The 15,485-nt window shown below is 52.2% G+C and overlaps 1 protein-coding gene across 1 annotated transcript in view; it reads right to left on the bottom strand.

Moving 5' to 3' along the window:
• Window positions 1–15,485, bottom strand: part of LOC143981394 (55 kDa erythrocyte membrane protein-like) — a 58,146-nt gene that overhangs the window by 39,745 nt on the left and 2,916 nt on the right. The gene's annotated exons all lie outside the window — the stretch shown is intronic.

The raw sequence follows: 15,485 nt of genomic DNA, 5'->3' as shown, positions 1-15,485 counted from the left end.
AAATCTAAAATGGAAAAGGGAAGGGAATCTGCTTGCTCAGTTGGGGATCGATCTGCTGATCTCCGGATGACAGGTCCGTCTCCACTCACAGGTCATATCCAATCCACCAGAAGGATGGTCAATTGGACTACCCTCCATTGGGATTTTGCGGACAGGATCGCAATCGGACAGCAGCGGATGCCACCACTGTACCCCAGCACATAGTATGAACCCAGCCTGAAGCGAAATCCGCTTGCTCAGCAGGGAACCTCTCCACTGGGCAGGTGGGATGACAGGTCAGTGTCTGCTTCGCTATGCAGAGCAGACACGGGCACAGTCCCACTCTACTCTGTGGGGTAATCGGATGGAAACAGACCACCTACCCATTTCCATCTGATGCCAGACAGATGGGAAATAGGTCCACCGCCCATCTGTCTTATGACCACATCGGATGGATGACAGCGAGTCCGCCGATATCCGCCACTCCATAGGAGTGAATGGAGCTTTTGATCAGGTTCCCCTGAAAAACTGACAGGCACACCTGATTGGACAGCCTGTGTGAGAAGGCCCCAAGAGAGATGAACAGCAGAAAATGTCGTCGTTCCCTTCTGCACTGGACAGGCAGTAACGGTTGATCACCTCTCCCACCTGGGACCACTATGGACGCCCTTCCCAGCACCGGAAGCCTGCACAGTAGCTGTCTTTTACAGCGTAGGCAGGAAGTAGTTAAGCCGTAGAATTAAATTCTACGGGACGATGTCAGGGTGTCAAATCTGATCGCAAACCTCAAAATGAGTTGGGTCGTGCAACATAAAGACTCATATAGGAGCAGATCAAACCCCGCCGGGGTTGATTTACTAAATCTAGTGGAGCTGTGCATGGTAGCCAATCAATTTCTAAAACCCGGCGTCAATTGCCCCGCCTGAAGAGGTGCAAAACCTCATTTGCGGCACCGCACTTATTCCCAAAAGTATTTTCTGTACCAGTTTTGCCGAATTTGGGGTACGATTTCCGTTGACATCTGTGCAGAAACCCGCACAGATGACGCTGAAATCGCCCTCCGCAGTCGGGACTCACATGCAGGAATGAAATTGTGCAAGATCAGCTGAACGTGTGCGATTTTATACCCACAGTCAGTGTAGACTTAGTCCCCTTTCAGGTCCCACCGCAATTTTTTTGAGGTGATCAGACCCCTCCAGTCTCTTCAATGGAGCGGCGCATGACAGCTCCACTCTCCGAAATCCGTCTGATGCAGACGGTCGGTGGACCTATTCCCCAATCGTCTGGGGAAACAGGGAAACAGACAGGTGGTCTGTTTCCATCTCATTGCCCCATAGATTAGAAGTGTGTCCGTGTCTGCTCTCCATAGCGGAGCAGACATGGACTTGTCATCCACCTGCTTAGCAGAGAGGTCCCCCGCTGAGCAAGCGGATTCTGCTTCAGGCTGAGTTCGCGCTATGTGGAGCGCGGGGCACAGCAGCGTGTCCGGTGCGTCTCCGTTGACCGTTTCAGTTCCAAATTTTTGCCCAAATTCAGACTAGAGAAACGGAGTCAAAGACGCACAGGATTCTTCTGCGGTGCGCTCCGTGGTCACTCCAGAGATGTGTGAACTGGCTCCATTGAGTGTCTGTTGTGCCAATTGGAGGCAACCCACATCCAATTTGCACAAGTGTAAACCCAGGCTCACAAAAGGCGTCCGTGTGAAAGGCACTTAAATTTAGCTTTTTTAAGCGTTGAGAATAAGGACCCCCCCCCCCCCACCGTTCACACCGGCGCAATTTAACATGTCAAATCGCAGCCTATTGCCGGCAATGGCACCATCCTAATTGGTGCGACACCAACTTTGTGGCACTGCACCAATTTCAAAATTAGTTCCTGTGTCGCGTCACATTCGATTACCCATCACATTTTGCTACCCGCTGGAGAGCGCATGCGCGACGATGCCATATGCGTTCCAACACAGGGCCACTTGCCACGCTTCGGCACAGCCTCGCTCGGCATCATTATAATCTATGTCCACTTGGATGGTGGGGCTTGAACCTGGACTCAGTGGTGGAACGCATATGGCGGCGTCGCGGGTGCGCAGTCCAACGGGTAGCCAAATGTGATGGGTCGCCATATATGACGAAACACCTGCACTACTTTTGGCAACTTCAAAAGAAATCTGTGCGTAAACCCGAGTGACCCCTTTGACACAGGCTGTCTGATCAGGTCTGCCTGTCAGTTTTTTCGGGTGGACCTTATCTGACCCTCGAGTCTCTTCTATGGAGTGGCGGATGTCCACTGACACCCGCTGCTATCCAATCCGATCCTACCCAAAAACCAAACAGAAGGATGGTGGTCCTATTTTCCATCCATTTCCGTCTGATTGCCCCATAGAAGAGAGAATGACTGTGTCAGTGTCCGCTCGGCATAGGGGAGCGGACACGCACCTGTCACCCCCCAGCTCAGCGGAGCCACACCCCCCTCAGAGCAAGAGGAAACCGCTGCACCAAGGCGCCCGTGTGAAAAGTGGCCTATAACCTGAAAGCTGATTGGTTTCTATGCAGAGCTGCACCAGATTTTGCACTCTATGCCATTTTACTAAATTGCTCCCAATGGCTCCTATACTGTTAGCCAAGTCACAGTCCTGTTGCTACATTGCGACATGATCTGAAGCAGGATAGTCGCTTGAACATTCTTCTTCATTTAACATTATTCCTGCGGGACCCGTCTTCCAAATCAGCCAGCTTGGCCCTATCGGCTAGCTTGGCCCTCATCCATGCTTGTTCCGCTTTTACATCATAAACCTCCATGACGACTTTCACAGTGGAGGTGCACTCATCCATGCTACTTTCAATACAGGTCACTGTCATCCAGAGAATGAATGTCTGAGGTGATTTTGAGATCCGAGTTCAACATCGCAAAAAAAAAACGAATTTCATCACACAATGGGCCTAAACACCTCCTAAATGCTGGGAAGGAATGATTAATAGCTTCAGAAAGTGTGCCGTTGGGGGTTTCCCAGCAATAAAATTACAAATTCCTGTGCAATACTGAGAGTTTACATTTCACATTTGTGACCTTGACTATAAAGACACAGCAAATGAAGATCGTGGACTCTGCTGATTTAGACTGTATTCACACCTGAGACATTTGGAATACATTCCCGTTAGGGCTCATTCACATGGGGAAAAAAAAAAAAAAAAAAAAAAAAAAAAAAAAAAACACCAGCGTCCGATGCTCACAATTTTTCATGCATCTAAGCACAGCACCATAATAATTAATGAGCGCCCGTACACACCGCTGCCCCTATCTGGGACTATGTGAGCTGCATTTAGCTGCACAGTATAAAAAGTAGGCCATCTCTGCAGCCAGATCTGCAGATTTGACGTGCGAACGCACATAAAAACGTGTAGCCATTCATTTGAATGAAATAAGAATTGTATACATCTAAAAAACACCAGCTAGAAAATAGGCATTTGCCCATGTGAACGGACCCCAAACACTTCAGCACTCAACATCAAGCTTCCCAATATATATATATACACAATGGTGTCCATGCAATTCCTGAGCAGCACATTGCTTGAAGCTGGAAAAAGCAGTGCCAGCGCACTGCATCATTTGCAGACGCGACTTCTTCAGGGAAATCAAGTGGCGCAACGCATTGGGGCAGAGCCAGGTGAAGTCTGGCCTGGAGCTAAAACCATAAGTTTGTATTTCAGAATGTTGTGTGAAAGTCTGACTCTTATTTAAATGTGAATGTGTTTTTATACAAAAAATAAATAAAAAATTGGAGGTACTTCTTTATTCAAAATAAAAAATTAGAGGTACTACTTTAAAAAAAAAAAAAAAAAACCCGGAGGTACTACTACTTTTTATGCAAAAAAAAAAAATAAAAAGAAAGAAGATTGAAGAAAAGTAGTAGTACCTCCATTTTTTTTATTTTTTTTTGCAACTTGGGCACAGGAGCCTATGACAACCAAAGCAGAGAGCCGACATACCGTTAAAGCGCATATCTGTCTTTTTATTTGGGTCAGGCGCTGACTAGCAACTTTTGGCCCAGGGGGGGCAAATACAACCCAGAGGCCAATGGAGCAGCAACTCGGCCCCCCTTCCCATCCCCCTTAGTAGGCTTAAGCTCTACTCCAGGTAGTCTCCGCTCACCGGGCTGGACAGGCTCCAGGTTCCTGAACTGGCCGGGTCAGGTCTGGCTGGAGGAGAGCCTCCAGTGGGGCACAGAGTACACCATCCATGCTGGGGGGGGGGGGGCCCTGTGTTCTGACCCGATCCTCATCCCGCACTCGGTTGGACACCGGCAAAGACTTTACTCCTCCTCACCAGGCAGAAGTAGCATGGTCCAGTCCACCCTGGATACGGGATAGTGGGCATTTTATACGGTGGGGGAGCACTTTAATAATTGTGAAACTCTGTCAAAAGGCACATAATGTGGATGAAGTGAGCATGGGAAATCTCGGTACTTCGGCATCAAGCTGGTTCACACTTATTTATGGGACTTTTATCATTTTATGTGTATTGTTTATTTGTATAATAAATGTGTTTTTTTTTGTTTTGTTTTTTAGGAAGTGGCCGGCTTCCGACGGATGGGCCGACATTGTTGGGAGTCTATAGACATTCTGCAGGACTTGTTGGGAGTGGACATGCTTCAGGAGACAGCCATAACCTTGAGAAGAACATATATTCTAGCACACCATGGATCCATAAGGAATAGTCCAACATTTATTTAAAGTGATCACATTGCAAACAGTGCAGGTGAAACATTTCAAGGCTACTCATAGCCACGTGACTGACCAAAGAGTTCCTGCGTGGCCTGGACACATTTCTCCTGAACCATTCGCGATGTGGCTACTATTGATTATGGATCCATGGTGTGCTGGTGACATATGTTCCTCTCCATGCTGGTACCAGTTAACCCACTGGGTGCATTTACAACAGCATTCTCTTACTTCTAGAAGCTGGTCTAACCATTTTTCCTTCACTGGCTTAAAGTGGTAGTAAACCCTGGGATTTGTATTTTTTACCTACAGGTGAGCTTATATAACAAAGCTTAACTGTAGGTAAAATTAATATCTCCCAAACATGTACCATTTAGGAGACATTCTCTTGCGAGCAGCAGCCTGTGACGTCACCGGTGCATGCGCTCTGAAGAACGGCACACTTGTGCTGTTCCTTCAGAGATGTGTGCCGTGGCTGAGTTACATAATCACCACTCAGACGCCTGGAATCCCTGAACCAGGAAGGAGGATAGTGTGAAAAATGGAAGCCTCTGCAGTATGCTGAAGCTGGAGGGCTTCATTTTAAAGGTAAGTCTTTCATAACGTGCTTGTATGCGGTACATACTAGCACATTATGGTATTGTCTTGCAGGTGGAAAAAAAAAAAAAAAAATGTTTTTTCTCTTCGCACAGAGTTTACCACCTCTTTAAGTACGCACCAAAATGGAGCGCTAGCTGTACAAGCAGCAAGTACCAAAGGGTTGCAGGTTGGGCACAGGGGTTCTTGAGTGCAATGAAATTTCTAGAACTCGCCCACGATGATATATTACCCCTACAAATGTCTGCTACCTAAAGGAACAACGAAACATTTAACATAGGGAGCCAGAAGCAGAGGTTTCCTCGGTAAAGTCTGTAGACACCCCTCCAAATAACTGGGTTCAAGCATTTCCCATGAAGGCTATGGTTTAGTCACCCATGCTGACATCGCGCAACCCGAAGTGATGCCAGCCAAGGACGTTTCCTTTTGTGCAATTACCCCTGTATTCTTGTGAGTGCATTTTATTACCTTAAAAATCATTTTACTCTATGTGGAGCATTTCTCTATTCCTTTCTTTTTTTTTTATTCTTTTATTCAATTTTCAATGCAGGACAGATACAGTAACCAGAACAATCACAGATAAACCTGGTCATGCACATCATGACCATAAACATATAATGGATATAAGTGATCATGTTCAAAAACAGTCTCATATAGAAAAGGTATCTGTAGTTGTTAACCTGTGAGGACAGACAATACCATCCTACACTCAGAGTAACAAGCCGAGGGAGGTGCACGTGGATCACGCGACACCCCTCTTGTAAACATCCACAGACCTCGTCCATTGTAATGTCCATATTGGCACTATGGGTCCGCAAGATACACCACGGACCCACTTAGGTCAACATTGGGCAGGTCAGAAAAGATAAACAGAGAAAGAAGATAAAAGGTAAAGAAGAGAAAGAGGAAAAAAATAAAAAGGGGGGGGGGGGGGAACAGGTATCGGGGGGCCCCACGAGAGCCTGTCAATACCTACAGGGCTAGAGCAGCACACCCATTCTCAGCATGCACTTACAATGGCAGGGGCATCTAATCGGTCACCGAGTCGGCAGCAGACACCCTCTCCCGCAGGTAGTCCGTGGTACCAGTAAAGTACCTCCATGGCCTCCATTTCTCGCGAAATTTTCTTCCGTATTGTGGAGAGTAGCGGTCATTTCCTCCATACGGAGGATATAATTAATTTTGGAAAACCACAGGGCCCTAGACAGGGGCTGAGATTGCCTCCACATCACAGGGATGCATACCTGCGCTATGTTCAAGAGTTGCATTGTCAAAGTCTGTTTATATTTTCGCACAGGTCTATTCGTCAGATGGAGTAGGCACGCCGCTGGGTCTCCCCGTAAGTCCACCGACGTTAGTTTCTTAATTGTCGCCGCCACATCATTCCAGAATGCGCCTAAGGCAGGGCATGACCAGAAGATATGGACCTTGGACCCCGTCGCGGATTGGCATCTCCAACACTTGTTGGGGATTGAGTTATTCACCTTGTTCAGGAGATATGGGACCCTATACCAACGGGAGAGTATTTTGTATCCCGACTCCTGAAGATAACTAGCAATGGAAGCCTTGTGAGTCAATAGCAATATCTTCCCTATCTGCTGTGGGGTGAAGCGGGTACCCTCGTCTTTTTCCCACTGGTGAATGTACGCAGGGGGTGATCCCCCATCTAGAGAAGCCAGTAGATTATATAGCAGGGAGAGTGAGTGCCGCACGGGTTCCGTCTCGTGACACAACGTCTCGAAAGAGGTCAGGCCTCTGGGCACATAGGGGGTCTTTTGAATCGCCAGTAGGAAGTGCCGGAGTTGGTATGCGCTGAACGCGGCTAGTGGTGGCTCTAAGTCCCGCTACAGCCTGCATATTCGGGAAACCCCCAGGCAGGTCACACCCCTCGCAACCGGTGCCTACCCGAATCCACCAGCCGCCGCAACCGCCTGTTGGTGAACCCCGGAGGAAAGTCCGGATTCCCCACTATAGGGGTCATTGGAGAAGGGAGGGGCGAGATATCGGTGGTACGAAATAACCTCCTCGTCACTGCCAGCGTTGCCCCGATGAGCGGGTGGTAACGCAGATCCTTTAGGTGGGGATGCCAGGAGCCACGGGGAGGTCAAAAGAGGGATGGACGCATCTTCCATCTCCACCCACTGTTTCTGTGGACCGTGGCAATGCCAATCCACAACCCTGGTCAGTAGAGTTGCCCTGTAATACCTACGCAAGTCGGGGAGACCCACCCCCCCCTGGTCTTTGGGTCTGGCAAGGGTCTGGAGTTTGGCCCTGGGAGGTTCCTGTGCCCAGATGAATTTCCTAAGGAGGGTCTTCAACTGCGCAAAGAATTTCAGAGGAACGCGAATAGGTACAGTTTGGTCAATATATAGGATCCTAGGCAGCGCCGTCATTTTAAAAGGCGCTGCAGCGCCCAAACCAGGTTAACGCGAGGGAGTGCCATCCCTCCAGGTCCGACTTCAACCTGTGCAACAAGGGGATATAATTATGCAGGTACAATTGCGCCAGGTCTGAAGTAACATTGATCCCTAAATATCTAATAGAGTCGGCTGCCCAGTGGAATTGAAAAGCTGAACGTAGACCACGGGTCTCCGCTTCTGGGACAGAGACGTTCAAGACTGCGGACTTGGCGCAATTGACCTTGTAATTCGACAAGGCTCCGTACACGCGGAGTGCTGCCAAAATATTCGGAAGGGAGACATGTGGAGTAGAGACAAAGAAAATTAAGTCGTCCGCATAGGCCGCGAGCTTGTGGTGGGCCGAGGGCTTCCGAAGACCTGTTATGTTTGGGTCATTGCGTATATGGCACATGAAGGGTTCTAGTGTCAAAATAAAAATAAGGGGGGGCAGGGGGCAACCCTGCCTCATCCTATTCGTAATTGGAAAAAACTCAGAGCGCCAATCGTTCGCGCGCACTGCCGCCGAGGGTTTGGAATACAACGCTGATATCCAGCCCTGCGTGCATGGGCCCAGGCCTACATGTGACAGAGTGGCCCGTAAAAAATGCCAGGCCATTCTGTCAAAGGCCTTCTCTGCGTCGGTGGAAAGCAGCAGAAAAGGCCTCCCCCACTTCGAGCTGCATGAATCAAGTTGATGACTCGGATCGTATTATCTCGGGCCTCTCGCATGGGGACAAACCCCACTTGATCGAAGTGTATTAATTTCGGGATATGAGGTGCTAGTCGGTTGGCAAGGATCTTAGCGAAAAGCTTCAGATCAACGTTTAAGAGTGCAATTGGGTGGAAGCTCCCACACTACGACAGGTCCTTGCCTTCCTTAGGGATTAAGGATATGTATGCCCTAAGCGAGTCCATGTGCAATCCATTGCCCCCCTTCGCAGCATTAAACGCCCGAAGGAAGTGCTGTGCCAGGAGTCCCGTATAGGTGCGGTAGTACGTCAAAGTGAGGCCGTTATGGTATTGTCTTGCACTGAGCCAGTGCCACCTGAAATTCCTCTGCAGAAATGTCCACCTCCAGGGAGTCACGGACCTCCGCAGGAAGGGTCGGCATACCAGAGGCCCCGACGTACTCACTTGCCGCCACCTGTTTAGACGCTATCGCTTCTGCACTCTCCCCCCGGTGGAGATTATAAAGGTCGTGGTAATAGTCGAAAAATTCCTTCGCCATTTCCTTAGACTTATTAACTCTAGAGCCCTGTCTAGTGGTAATATAAGCATCGCACTGGACTTGTTGGAATATTCAAAGCATAAACGTTTCGCCCAAGCCAACCGAGAAACCGTCTTCTGATACAGAATGCCCCGCAGATTCTCCCTGGCCTGGACCAGAGCCTCCAGGTGGGTCGCCGATAGAGACCTCTTATGAAGAAGTTCAAGGCAGCGCACCTCCCTGATCAATGCTTCAATTTGCCTAGATCTCTCCTGTTTTTTCCGCACTCCAATCCGAATCAGCACCCCTCTCATTACACACTTATGTGCCTCCCACACGCTCGAAGGGCTCAAGGCCGGGTCTACGTTCTCCCGAAAGTAATACTTAAGTGTCTCCCCTATCTCCGTCCGAGCGTCGGGGTCCTGTAGTAGGGATTCATTGAGCCGCCATGTGGGGGGCGAGCAGGAGTCCAAGTCCCAAGCCAGGGTCAAGTGTATTGGAGCGTGGTCCGAGAAAGAAATATGGTCAATCTGGGCAGAAGTCACCATGGGGAGGTCTTTATGTTGGATCTGAAAGCAATCAATCCTGGAGTAAGTATGATGCACCGGGGAGAAGTAAGTATAATCCCTCTCCTCCGGGTGCAGGACCCTCCAGGGATCGATCAGGTTCAGACCATGCAGTTTCGCCCTCAGTTTTTTGAGGCAGGAATAGGTAAGGTGCGACACACCCCTGGACACGTCCACTAGCGGTTCCTGAGCGTAGTTGAAATCCCCACCCATCAAGAGTACCCCCTCACTAGCCTCCAGGAGTATAGGGGCTAGGGCCTAAGTGGTTCGAGTTCGGAAAGTAGACATTTAGCATGGTAATAATGTCATCCCTAATCTTACCCTTCACCAGTAGGAAACGACCCTGCGGGTCCACCCGCAGTTCCAGCAAGGTCCAGGGCACGACTTCGCAATCAGGATGCTAACCCCTTTAGATTTTGAGATGGGGGAGGGTGCATAGTACACCGTGGGGAAGCCTCCGTTACCAAGTTTGGGGACCGCCCGCTGCCTGAAGTGAGTCTCCTGTAAAAACGCTATTTGGGTGTGGGACTTTCAGATCTGAGAGGAGCCTGGACCGTTTTTCAGGAGTAGACAAACCCCGTACATTTAAAGACGTGAATTGAACCAGAGGGAAGGAATGTATGGGGGGGGGGGGGTGTTAAAAGAAGAAAAGGAGAAGAAGATAGTAAGAGATAGAGGAAAGCTGGCACCAAAGAAGTGTGGTGACCTAGGCAACCACACCGGTGCCCTACTAAATCACAAAAAAAAAAAAATCTCGCGTGCACTAGCGCAACCTATGGGTGGAGTGTGGGGAGACTGGCACGGTCTAAAAGTTGGGAGACATGTGGACCAGTCCAAATCACCGGTTTTAACTAACAAAATGAACATAACTAACCAGAGGCCTATACCCATTCTGGTGTAACCCGCAAGCCCCACCCACCCGACCCCCGTCACTCATCCTCCCTGCATCCGCCCCCATCAATCGCCCGGGTAGACACTAGTGAGGATGCCGGGGCGCACCCCTCCACCTGCCCCGTCGGACCAGGCCCAAATCTAGTACAGCCAAGTTAGGACTAGCAGGAAATAAGAAAAGAGAAAAAAAAAAAAAAAGCAACTCCAGTCCTGTGTAACCCCAGTCCTGTGTAACCCCAGTCCTGTGTAACGTGTATAATAAGAAATGTCTACTTAACAGTAGTCCACCAGCTGGGTACTTCAAGGTTCCGGAGAAGCAAAGTCGGCCCTGGGGGCCTGCTGAGATCTGGAGCGACGGCGTCTCCTGCCATTCCGCTGAGGCCTAGGTGGAAGCATCAGGGGGTTGTCCGAAAAGGGGTAGGCAGTCCAGCCAGTTTGGGACAGGGGATGCAGGCACCCCCAGAAAAGAGAACAGGTCCGGCAGTTGGTCAGGCCATCTCAGAGCAAAAGAGTCGCTTCCCTTAATGACGATCAGGTTAAAGGGGTGCCCCCACCTGTAGGTGGCCCCTATCCCCCGAATGGAGTCCAACAAGGGGCGCAGCACCCCCCGCATCTTCAGTGTAAGACGAGACAGGTCTGGGAGCACCTGCACAGTGGCACCATCACAGTCCATCTGACCTTTAGCCCAGGCCTGACGCATGATCTCCTCTTTAATAGAATAAAAATGAACCCTGGCTAGAACGTCCCTTGGGGCAGCAGGGTCCCCACCTCTAGGGCCTTGTGCACGATGGACCCTGTCCAGCTCCAGTTCCTCCGCCGGGGGCTTGTCACGGTATGCATTTAAGATGGCAGTCACTGTGGTTTTCAGGTCACTGCCCGTAGTCTCCTCGGCGAGACCACAGATCCTCACATTGTTCCGTCGGCTACGGTTTTCCCCATCGTCCACGGATAACTGCAGCGAGATCAGGCGGCGAGCATGGGACCCTTGAATGTTCTCTAGGGCCTGTACCCTGGCTTCAAGCATGCCTGTAACCTGCTCTACAGTGGTCACCCGTGTGTCTACTGAGTCTATACGTTGCTTAAGCTCATTAATCTCTCTGGACAGGGTACTCACGATCGTAGCAGTGGACTCAGCAATGTCCTGTTTTGTGGGGAGAAGCGCCATCAGCTCTTTCCAGGCCTCCGCCGGTGGCTGGCCCTGGGAGGCGAATCCTGTCACCGCGTGCGGCCCCTCCATGGGGATGTCTGGAGAGGGGATCGGGGAGTCAGCTCTCGGCTCCGGTGACCGTTGTCCCGCCTGTGTGTGCTGGGATCCTTTCCCCGTCTTCCTGCCGTGAGATGCAGAGGTCGTGGAGGTACGTGGCGGCGCCATGTTGGCGTCCGCGGCCTGAGGCAATGCGGCCGGATTGCAGGGGAAATACGCAGCGATGTCAGCAGAACTGTGGGCGGTCGGTGTCCCGGGAGCGAGGTCTGCTGCGGACATATGCTAGGCTGTTAAACCGCCGACTGGATTCGGTGTTCGGCCAGGTCACGACACGGAGCACGTCCTCACAGAGCCATAGTCAAGCCACGCCCCCTCCTCTATTCCTTTCATGATGTCTGCCAGATTATGATCCGGAGGATGATACATTGGAGGACAATTGATGTGATTTAGAAGTATTAAAACAAGAATGATGTGGTCCTGGTGAATTCCCATTCTCTTGAGCCTTTTACGATTTCTCTTTAGTAAGAGGGTATGAAGGCATGGCCCCGTCAGGAAAGCTGTACGGGGCCTCAAAATGTCAAAAAGCGGTTTGTTTGTACCTCACCAAAGCCTTCACCTCAATCCTACCAAAACACCTTTGGAATTAATTGGTTAAGGGTCAAATCCCACCAAAAGGTGCTTTCTAAATAGGCATCACCAGGCTGCACGGTTTTGGCGCCGACTGTCCAGTACTGGGATTCTGGGGTCAAATCCCACCAGAGACTTGATGATTACCTAATTCACCCTTCCCAGTATTGCATGTACCTCCTATAAACCAAACATTCTTGGCAGGACAATCAGCTTCCATCCACACGTGTCTGCATGACTGTGGTAGGGACTTTGGCACATAAGATGATTTAGGAAAAGGACCTGTGTGAAGGGTTCAGTGTTATTTGTTGAAGGAGCATAGTGCACTATATGAACATAAAAAATAAGAACAAGAATGCTGACGAGGTAAAAGATAAGACTGCTGAGCAGCACTATCTGGGCTGCAGACCAACTAATCAGCAACTTCAGCACTTCACTTTCTGTTATTGCACAATGTCGGGATGTTCATGCGCCAAAATCCTCACGTCCCCCCAGAAGGAGCTTCTGCTATGTCACCACTACCATGAAGAGACCAACAGTCCGGTGCCCCTGGTTTACGTAAACAGATCATAAATAGCACAGGATCACATGCATGGCTTTAATAGTATTCTGCCTATTAGTCTCCAAACCACGGTACATTAGCATGGTGGCCGGCGCAATTAACACCCCCGACCCTGGTTGGTGGCCAGCGGGAGGAGAGCCCTCCTTACACTGGTGAGTGAGTGGGAAGAATGCTCCTTACAGGGATCTAAACACATCACTGGTATCTGAGAGGACCCCCGTGTTCCATACAACTCTGACTGAAAAAGGCTGCGATATCGAGAGAGACCCCCTCACGTCTTCCCATGGTGCACCCTCCACATCCTCCATGGTGCACCTCCCCCCTTCACATTCTCCATGGTGCACCTCCCCTCTTCAGGCCCCTTGCATCCTCCATAGTGCCCCTCCAGACTCTCCCCCCCCCCACATCCTCCATGGTGCCACTCCAGACCCCCCTCCAAATCCTCCAGGGTGCTCCTCCTCCCTTCAAAACCCCCACATCCTCCATAGTGACCCTCCAGACCCCCCCCCCCCTTCAGACCCCTCACGTCTTCCATGGTGCACCCTCCACATCCTCCATGGTGCGCCTCCACATCCTCCCCCCCCACATCCTCCTCCATGGTGCCCCACCACCCTTAAGACCTCTCACATCCTCCATGGTGCCCCTCCACCCCTTCAGACCCCTCACATCCTCCATGGTGCCCCTCCACCCCTTCAGACCCCTCACATCCTCCATGGTGCCCCCCCACCCTTCAGGCCCCTCACATCCTCCATGGTGCCCCCCCACCCTTCAGGCCCCTCACATCCTTCATGGTGCCCATTCCACCCCTCGCGTCCTCCATGATGCCCCCTCCACCCCTCGCGTCCCCCATATCCTCCATGGTGCCCCCACCACCCTCACGTCCTCCATGGTGCCCCTCACGACCCCCCTCCAAATCCTCTAGGGTTCTCCTCCACCCTTCAGAACCCCCACACATCCTCCATGGTGCCCCTCCAGACCCCCCCCCCCAACATTTCAGACCCCTCACGTCTTCCATGATGCCCCCTCCACCCTTCACATCCTCCATGGTGCTCCTCCACCCTTCAGACCCCCCACATGCTCCATGGTGCCCCTCCACCCTTCAGACCCCCCCCACGCTCCATGGTGCCCCTCCACCCTTCAGACCCCCCCCACATGCTCCATGGTGCCCCTTCACCCTTCAGACCCCCCCCACGCTCCATGGTGCCCCTCCACCCTTCAGACCCCCCCCACGCTCCATGGTGCCCCTCCACCCTTCAGACCCCCCCCCACATGCTCCATGGTGCCCCTTCACCCTTCAGACCCCCCCCACGCTCCATGGTGCCCCTCCACCCTTCAGACCCCCCCCCACATGCTCCATGGTGCCCCTTCACCCTTCAGACCCCCCCCAAATCTCCATGGTGCCCCTCCACCCCCAGATCCTCCAGGGTGCCCCCCCAGACTCTCCCCCCCCATCCTTCATGGTGCCCCACCACCCTTCAGACCCCTCACATCCTCCATGGTGCCCCTCCATGCTTGACATCCTTCATGGTGCCCCTGCACCCTTCAGACCCCTCACATCCTCCATGGTGCCCCTCCATGCTTGACATCCTTCATGATGCCCATCCACCCTTCAGACCCCCCCCCCCCCCCCCCCACATCCTCCATGGTGCTCCTTCCCCCTTCAGACCCCCTCATATCCTCCACGGTGCCCCCTCCACCCTTCAGACCCCTCACATCCTCCACGGTGCCCCCTCCACCCTTCAGACCCCTCACATCCTCCACGGTGCCCCCTCCACCCTTCAGGCCCCTCACATCCTCTACGGTGCCCCTCCACCCTTCAGGCCCCTCACATCCTCCACGGTGCCCCTCCACCCTTCAGGCCCCTCACATCCTCCACGGTGCCCCTCCACCCTTCAGGCCCCTCACATCCTCCACGGTGCCCCTCCACACTTCAGGCCCCTCACATCCTCCACGGTGCCCCTCCACACTTCAGGCCCCTCACATCCTCCACGGTGCCCCTCCACACTTCAGGCCCCTCACATCCTCCACGGTGCCCCTCCACACTTCAGGCCCCTCACATCCTCCACGGTGCCCCTCCACACTTCAGGCCCCTCACATCCTCCACGGTGCCCCTCCACACTTCAGGCCCCTCACATCCTCCATGGTGCCCCTCCATGCTTGACATCCTTGATGCCCATCCACCCTTCAGACCCCCTCTCATATCCTCCATGGTGCCCCCTCCACCCCTCACGTCCTCCGTGGTGCCCCCTCGACCCTTCAGACCCCTCACATCCTCCATGGTGCCCCTCCACACTTCAGGCCCCTCACATCCTCCATGGTGCCCCTCCACACTTCAGGCCCCTCACATTCTCCATGGTGCCCCTCCACATCCTCCATGGTGCTGCTCCACCCTTCAGACCCCTCATATCCTCCAAGGTTCCCCTCCATGCTTGAAATACTTCATGGTGCCTATCCACCCTTCAGACCCCCCCCCACATCCTCCATGGTGCCCCCTCCACCCCTCATGTCCTCCATGGTGCCCCCTCCACCCTTCAGACCCCTCACATTCTCCATGATGCCCCCTCCACCCCCACATCCTCCATGGTGCTCCTCCACCCTTCAGACCCCTCACATCCTTCATGGTGCCCCTCCACGCTTGACATCCTTTATGGTGCCCATGGGGGGTGCCCATGGTACCCCTCCACATCCTCCATGGTGCCCCCCCACCCTTCAGACCCCTCACATCCTCCATGGTGCCC

Source organism: Lithobates pipiens, unplaced genomic scaffold, assembly GCF_037356315.1.
Source record: "Lithobates pipiens isolate NorthernLeopardFrog02 unplaced genomic scaffold, aLitPip1_a1.2 Scaffold_146, whole genome shotgun sequence".
NCBI lineage: Eukaryota > Metazoa > Chordata > Amphibia > Anura > Ranidae > Lithobates > Lithobates pipiens.
Note: the sequence above shows the minus strand (reverse complement) of the source record. Positions and strands in the feature narration are given on the sequence as shown.